Source organism: Cygnus olor, chromosome 5 (genome assembly GCF_009769625.2).
Source record: "Cygnus olor isolate bCygOlo1 chromosome 5, bCygOlo1.pri.v2, whole genome shotgun sequence".
NCBI classification, from domain to species: Eukaryota; Metazoa; Chordata; class Aves; order Anseriformes; family Anatidae; genus Cygnus; species Cygnus olor.
The window spans coordinates 26,217,032-26,224,553 of record NC_049173.1 but is presented as its reverse complement, the minus strand read 5'-3'; positions in this window follow the sequence as shown (position 1 = coordinate 26,224,553).

Genomic DNA, 7,522 nt, shown 5'->3' with positions numbered 1-7,522 from the left:
TTTTATTTTTTTTCCTCTGTAATTGACTGTAAACATGACCAATCTTACATAATAGCAAAGCATATACAAAAGGTGATATTGGTTGGTTTCTGCAGCTTTAGGACTTCTAATACCTCAGGGATTTGGGTTAATAATGGTTACAAGAGGGGGAAAATAGATGAGAGAGAGATACTATGGTTACACAGACCTTTCTTCCTTAGGCAAAAAATATTTTGTATGAAGATCAGCATCTGAAAATATGAACCTGAGAGCAATCTAGCAGTGTCAGATAGTATGGGCCTTGGGACTGGCTGCCAAAGCATGAGACTATACTCCACCAGGAGTGCAACCAGCCTCTGCCACGGTGTAGACGTTGTACTTGTTTTTCCTTTTCAGTCACAGTGCAATGCTTCTGAGGTGAAAGACTGATGAAAAAGGAAGATACTCTAGTATGTACAAGTGTTCTTAATGTGTGCCATAGTGGAATTGTTTACTACTGGAAATCCTGGATATTCACATTTAATGAAATAAATATTTCCTTCATTTATTTTTCAGTGGAAGAAAGAAATTAAAAGGTACAGTTAAGATCTTGTTTCTCCTCTAATCTATTTGCCAAACTCTTTTGCTCTGTTCTTCCCTGTAGAGCTTGTGGTGCAGGCTTTCTTTTTGCTCTTTTTCCTGGTTCCATTACTCATCCACAAGGAAAGTTTTATCCCTGATAAACTTAGTTTCTGTTAAGAAATCTAATTTTACTTTAAACCTTTGTGGGTATTATTACAGAAAGTAAGGGAAATGATATGAAAGAGAACTGAACAACTCCCTTTTAACAATTTTTTTAAAAAATCTCTGATTGTCTGTGAAGAGTGTAGAGAATGCAACTCTTAATGTGATGGAGACTGGTTTATTCCATTATCAAGTATTTCATTCCTTTTGTAGACTGCTTTTAATCAGCAGAAAGGTTCAAGCAAATTAGAAGAAAAGAAAAAAAAAGAGACATCTTCCTTTTCTGGAGGTCTGAGCTGAGTAGATTTTAAATACAATTTAACATCAATTTTTGAAATATTGGCACCTCCTTTCTTTAAAATATATAGCCGAATTTTTCATCTAGCACCTAAGCTGATGGGCACTGGATCCATAGATACCTCTGAGGACTGGGGCCTGAGACCCTGCTAAAGTTACTGCTTCTGTAAATTCAGTGTGTTTCCCAGGTAGGTGAATGTACAACTTGAGGTATGTAAAATAAACAGCCGTTAAAAACAGATGGGTCTTATTTTAAAAAATGTGAATCACCTATATGAGTGATGAAGTGGTCGTTATTTTCATATAAATTCTGTGTTTTCCAAAATGTAGTATAACTTCATAAACTAAGTTAAGAACATAATCAAGAAATGGCAATGTCCAGAATCTTGGCAGAAAAGAAAACTGAATATGTCATAGGGAACAGTGGAGAGGGAAAGGTGTGAATGCAGGTTTAAAAAAGAAAAAAATGGTCAGAAAATGGTCAGAAAAGACAGATATCAGTTTCAGATTGTGTTCTCAAGGGAGTCAGGCTTGAGGAAAAGGTTAGAAATACCCATACAAGTTGTTCCTTGCTGAGCTGCCCTCTTGTTCAGACTTGGAAGTTAGCAAAGACATTTCTAATGGGCTGTTCTGTAGGGAAAAAATAGAAAAGAAATTTAAGATCAAAACTTAAAATACACAGCAGTCCTCTTAGGTTTTCTTCTCTTCTGGGTTCTCAACAGTCAAAATGAGTTGCACATTTGCTTCTACACCTCTATGTCATTTTTCTCTCTCAGGGAGGCAGTGCATAAGCAGAGGAGCTGAAGTGTTACTTTTGTGACAGAAGAGTGCCTCTTTATCTGGAGGTCATCATGTTGGAAGAAAGTTGTAAATGCACAGCAGTGTCCAGTGCAGCAGCATTTGAGGGAACAGCATCTTACAAGAGTGTCTGTGACCTTCCAGCCCAGGTCCAGCCTCAGACCAGGGGTCCTGCAGGAGGTACACCGTAACTGCTCTATCATTGTTAGCTGGAGGGGATCTTTAAACAATTCCAAGTAGTGTATGACTAACAAACCTTGCCTTGCATTGTTTGACAAGATACTTTGGAATGATGGTCCAGCACTCTAGTGTGTGGAACAAGTAAGATATTTCTGCCATACGTGCACTTCATCAGTAAGATGAAGGGTGCCAGAAGAGCCCTGAGGCTGGGGACAGTGGCATTGTGTATAATGAGATTTCTGCAAGCGTGGAATATTTTACAGATCACAGGAGTGGAAATCCTGAAGAAAAGGGTATGGTTTGTGCTTTGCCTTGCACTGACATAAGCATGTTTTTGCAGGATCTGTACAGAGGAAGCTTTTCTTTTTGAGGCTGCCTGACACAATAGGAGGACTTGCCTTACAAGTGGAATCAGAATTTAGAAAGGTTTTTTATATTATACCAAGTAGACAGACCTATTAAGCTACTGTGATGTGATCCAGACCCTCAGCAGCTTAGTCTGAAAAGTAATCTGCACATCAGCCCCAGATGCAGAAGGACTGGAATTTATGGTGCACAGGATTTAGCCATTTCACAGTAAATTAGATAGGACTTTTCAAACCTTTTGAAACTGTGTTTTCAAAATTTTGTGTTTTTTAGCTTACTTTATAGGTGTTAAGCCTTGCTGCCCTTTTCCTGGGAAGCTCTGACATTAAAAGAAAATTTACTTGTTTGGAATATTATTATAATCTTTCTTCAAACCAGCTTTGAACTTTAGTACTTAGTACCATTTAACACTATAATCATTTAAATCCACTTTAATGACTTTTGTAATATAAATGATTTAAGTATAATAACAATTATTTTAACAAGTGTTTCCTGATTCCAGGCATGTGTAAAGAAGATGGGGTATGTAATATGTCTGACCAGATAACTGCTTTTACGAATTATATTCATTCTTCTTTATTTAGCTGCAAAATGAAGAGAGTTCAGTGTAGTTCAAGGAAAGCATTGTGGTAAACAGACAGCTTAAATGTGAGCAGTGTAAAGAGCAGCAGCTTGCAGAAATATTGCTATAGATACTAAGACCGTATCCTGCCTCACCATGGACCACACATAATTGAATCATGTTCAATAGAAGGCCATTACAAAACAGAGCTGATTTGCAATGCTAATGCAGTGAAGACAGCTGTCACTGGGAATTAAATATGATCATTCAAAGCCTGAATAAATGAGGTGCCCATTATCTTCTGGCTCTGCTGCAGCCTGCTTAAAGAACACAAATAAATGATACAGTCTCAATAACCAGCTCAGTTTTGTCTTCTAGCCATAGAAATATGAAGAAGACAGAGGAAAGAGGGAGGGCATGCAACAACATCAACAACAAAAAGCATAGTCAATTTACAAAGACAAGCAGAGAACAGTGCCCTAGGACTCCATTTTCAACAGAACGGTATTTGTAGAAAAATGGGAAAAAAAGCTCTTTAACCAAGCTAGCATATTTTAGTGTAAAAAAGGCCTACTTATTTACAAAGATACAGTGAAAAATAACAGGTGTCTAAAAAATCATGGTCAGTGATTTTCCAAAGGAAATCAGTCAGAGAATCCAAAACATCCAATGAATCAGCATGGAGTCTGCACAGAATGATAAAGGACAGGTTAAGGTAAATTTATTTTCCTTTTGGCACACAGTGCTGTGAATGTCATAAGGTATTGCTGTTCAATTTTAATGTGAACCATAATCTACACACAAGGAAAAGGCTGATCAAGGTGGAAGAAACTGGCATTTGTTTGAAGAGGGAATGCCTTGGAAGTTTGTGTCATTTCGCAGAGAGCATAAAAGCACACAGTCGGAAGAAGGAGAAAAAGAAAAGTTACCATATACAAGGAGGCTTTCTGCTTTGAGTAGGAGTGGTACCCGATGCAGCTGGTTTGGTCCTAGGCAGAACAGGTCTGTGCTGTGCTGCAGCTGGGCGGTGATGTGAAGCAGAGGAGCCCCAGCGAGAGCAGCAGAGCAGCACGATGCTTGGGAATCTGCCTTCCTTGGCTGGCACCCGCGGGCTGCGGCGCTGGGTGCTGGCGGAGGGCAAGCAGAGGGAAGCACTGCCAGATGTGGTGACAAGCCCTGGCTTAGCTGGTGTCTGATTACCAGTTCTTGCCTGTAGAAAATACCGTATAAAATGTGCACTTTAAAGAATAGAGGAGACAGAGGAGTTAACTTGCATAAATCATATTGCTAGTATGTATATGTATGTGCAAACGTTTCCGTAAACATGTGAAATCCATGAAGGATAACCATATATCAAAGACTGCTTTTCTCTGATCAAACAAAGTATTTGCCTGCCTGCAGCCTCTTCACAATGTTTTCCATTTTCCAATCAGGAAATCGACTGGCAGAGCCTGGAAATTGTCAAAATAGGCTGGGAGAAGTGGGAGAAAAGGTGTGAGGAATACCAGTGCCCCAGGCACCTGTCTTTTATATTGCCAGGTCCCAGAGCAAGTGACCTGTCCGAGACCTTTGGCAGCCCTGTGTAAGTGTGCAATAGGCAACAGATTTCATGTTGGAGTTGCCTGCACACATGAGAAAACGTGCTAATCCAGAAACAGCAAACTAAGTGCAAAGAAAACAGAAATATTACCAAGAGATTTGCACATTCACTGGGCAAAATCAGGGGAAAAAAGGGAAGCTTGGAAAGTACATCACTGTGAAAAATTGCATCTGACATAATGTTAAATACCAGCAAGTGTAAAGTCATATGTATGGCACATGAAAGCAGATAAACAGGTTGGATACAAACTGAGGATTAGCACTTCAGATATCAGCAACTTTAGGAACGGGTAGAGTTTTAATGATACGAATATATGGAGATATATAAATGCATATGAAATTACAGAGTGAAGGCCAGGCTGCTTGTGGTGGAATGTATTGTGAGGCAGTGCACAAACTCAAAGTAACGGTGTCTGCAAGACACACAGCATTAATGCATCCGCACTTGAAATGCTGCATTTCCTTTAGGTCCTCACATGTACTGAAATTCTAATTCAAAAAGAAGGACATTTAATACGGAGAAAAAACAGAGTGCATATGGAATGACCAATAGCACCAATCTCCGTTCTTTAGAAATCAGAGGATTTGGGGACACAAATAAGTCAAACTATACATAAAGAAGTGGAATTATTTATATTTTGAAAGAAATCATGGACACAAGAGGTACAAGCATAAAGCAGGCGTGAGAGCAGTTTCAAGGCCAGAATTCTTTGATGTCTAAACATTTTGTAGGTAAACTCCTCTTGTGAAATAAAGTAGAGCAAGGCCAAAGAAATACCTATTTGAAATTACTATTTTAAATTCCTTCATCTATGATTTTCTTGATAACTATACAGTTTGCAAACGCTTTAGCTGTGAGCTGCTAAATAGAAAGCCTATTGTGCCCCACTGTGAGAATATCTTTAATGGATTCTCTATTTTCCCATTTTCACTTGGGTTTTAGTATTTTTCCTGTTTTAAAACCCAGGGAAGAAAAACCTGATATTCACTGTTTTGAAACTCTGTGGGTGCAGTGCAGCACCTGTACATTTAATATCAAAGCCTTTGATTATATTAAGCTGGGGGGGTTCTTCTTCCCTGCCCTATTCCTTCCAGCGACTCTTGCATTCCCTATAGGTTTATGCCTTTTTACCACTTCAAAAATTTCACAATACATTTTAATTGATAGGTAACCATGTCTGTAACACTCTGGTTGATGGTTGTGGATTTTTTAATTATTTATTTATCCATTTTAGTGAGTGGCAACACCACAGGTGATATACAGCCAGAGAACAAACTGTGGCACTGCATGATGCTGAAGCGTTGTGCACTTGTGTATGACACCTCTCACAGATAAAGGAAATATGCATGGCAAGGCCTTTCCAATGCTCTCCTCTGTTTCAGGTCATGTATATTGTCCTTTCCTGTGAGACTTAGGGCAGGATTCCCTGCTGGGCTTTGGGCCATCCCTCCTGTCAGTATCCTGTTTGCTGCTATAGTAAGATGGACGGCTCTGACACACCAAGCACACCGCTTCTTGCAGAGTTTGTGCAGATCAGCAACATGCATCATGGCGTGCACTCTGACACGAGGTCTTACTACATATTTACTGATGGCTTGAGACAGTCTAAGTGAGATGTGCCAGGGTGCAGTGCCATCGGTGCTAGCAGTGGGGCATGTGGTGGGCTGCCGCTCTCAAATCCCTGCCAAGGCTTTTGTGTGATGCCCAGAGCATTTCATATGCTGTAATTGTAGCATTTAAAGCTGCAGATGTGACAAATGTAGGACAATTTGCATGTTTACCAAATGGAAGTATAGCTCATCCACAAGGTACCCTGCTAGCACTGCGAGAGCAAACTTTAGTATGGCTTAATAAATATCCTCTTGTGGCTAATTCTGCAATTGGGGATGGTGTCGTCTTAGCACAGAGAGAAATAAAGACTCATGAAGCACTTTATTAGAGAAAATAGCTTTAAGTTGGCTCTGCCATGTATGAGGAATAAAGCACTTAAGGTGCTTCACAGAGCAAGCGCAGCTTGATTTCACAAATTTTTGGCCTTGTGCTTAAACTGCAATAGCCCTAGTTCCCTCCTGTTTCCCTTATACTTCTCTACCTTGCTGGAAGAAAAGGGACAAAACAAGTATAATGACACAGTACCTGCCATTTGACTTGAAATCAAAGCATTTTCAAATAAAAGCCAGGGAAAGCAGAACAGAACTGGAGCAACGTGTAGTGTGCCCTGTCAGTAACTGGAGCACTTTCTGGGTACGAGAGGGCTGTGCTCCCTTTCCTTCTACCTCTGTGGATTTTATCCCATTACACTGAATTTTTCAAAGTCCACTGTGATGCAAAGGCACATATATTTCAGTTCTAAGCTAAGCTGAATCCTCTCGTGTTGTTGTCCCTAGCCTACTTGATTTCAAATTCCTTTTGAATGCTACTGAAACCCAAGGGGAAATTCCTATTCATTTCCAGGCGTAGGCTGTATTTAGTTTCCTGTGTTGTGGTATTTAGTTACTAGAGTATACATTTTCTAATATATATTTTCTTCATGATGCCTGGATCTTATTTCATTTCCTATTTTATATTGGTATCTATAATGCGTTAGAAAGAAGAGTACAGATAATGATGGTTTTGTTTCCAAATAAGAACGGAGTAAAAGCCCATTTGGTTTGTTCTTAACATACTTAAGGAATGCAGCTTGTGTCCACTATATTTTGTTGGTTGGTTGTTTTGTTGTTGTTGTTGTTTGTTTGTTGTCTTTTTTTTTTTTTTTAACTTGTACAATTCACAGATTAAGCCAGCATTTACCATAGTAAATGGTAAGTAACTGATGGAGACTAATTACAGTATCTCATAAGCAATGACTGTTTGTAAATGTTGGCCTTACTCTTTGTGTAGCACAGCAGAACTCTCTGAGATTTCACTTGGTATGATAAGACACCTTTCAGTTTCCTTAATTCCTGACTGCATAGTGTCTTGTAGATCTGCACTGGGGCATCAGGTGCTGACCTGCTCATACTATCATTGTGTTTTCA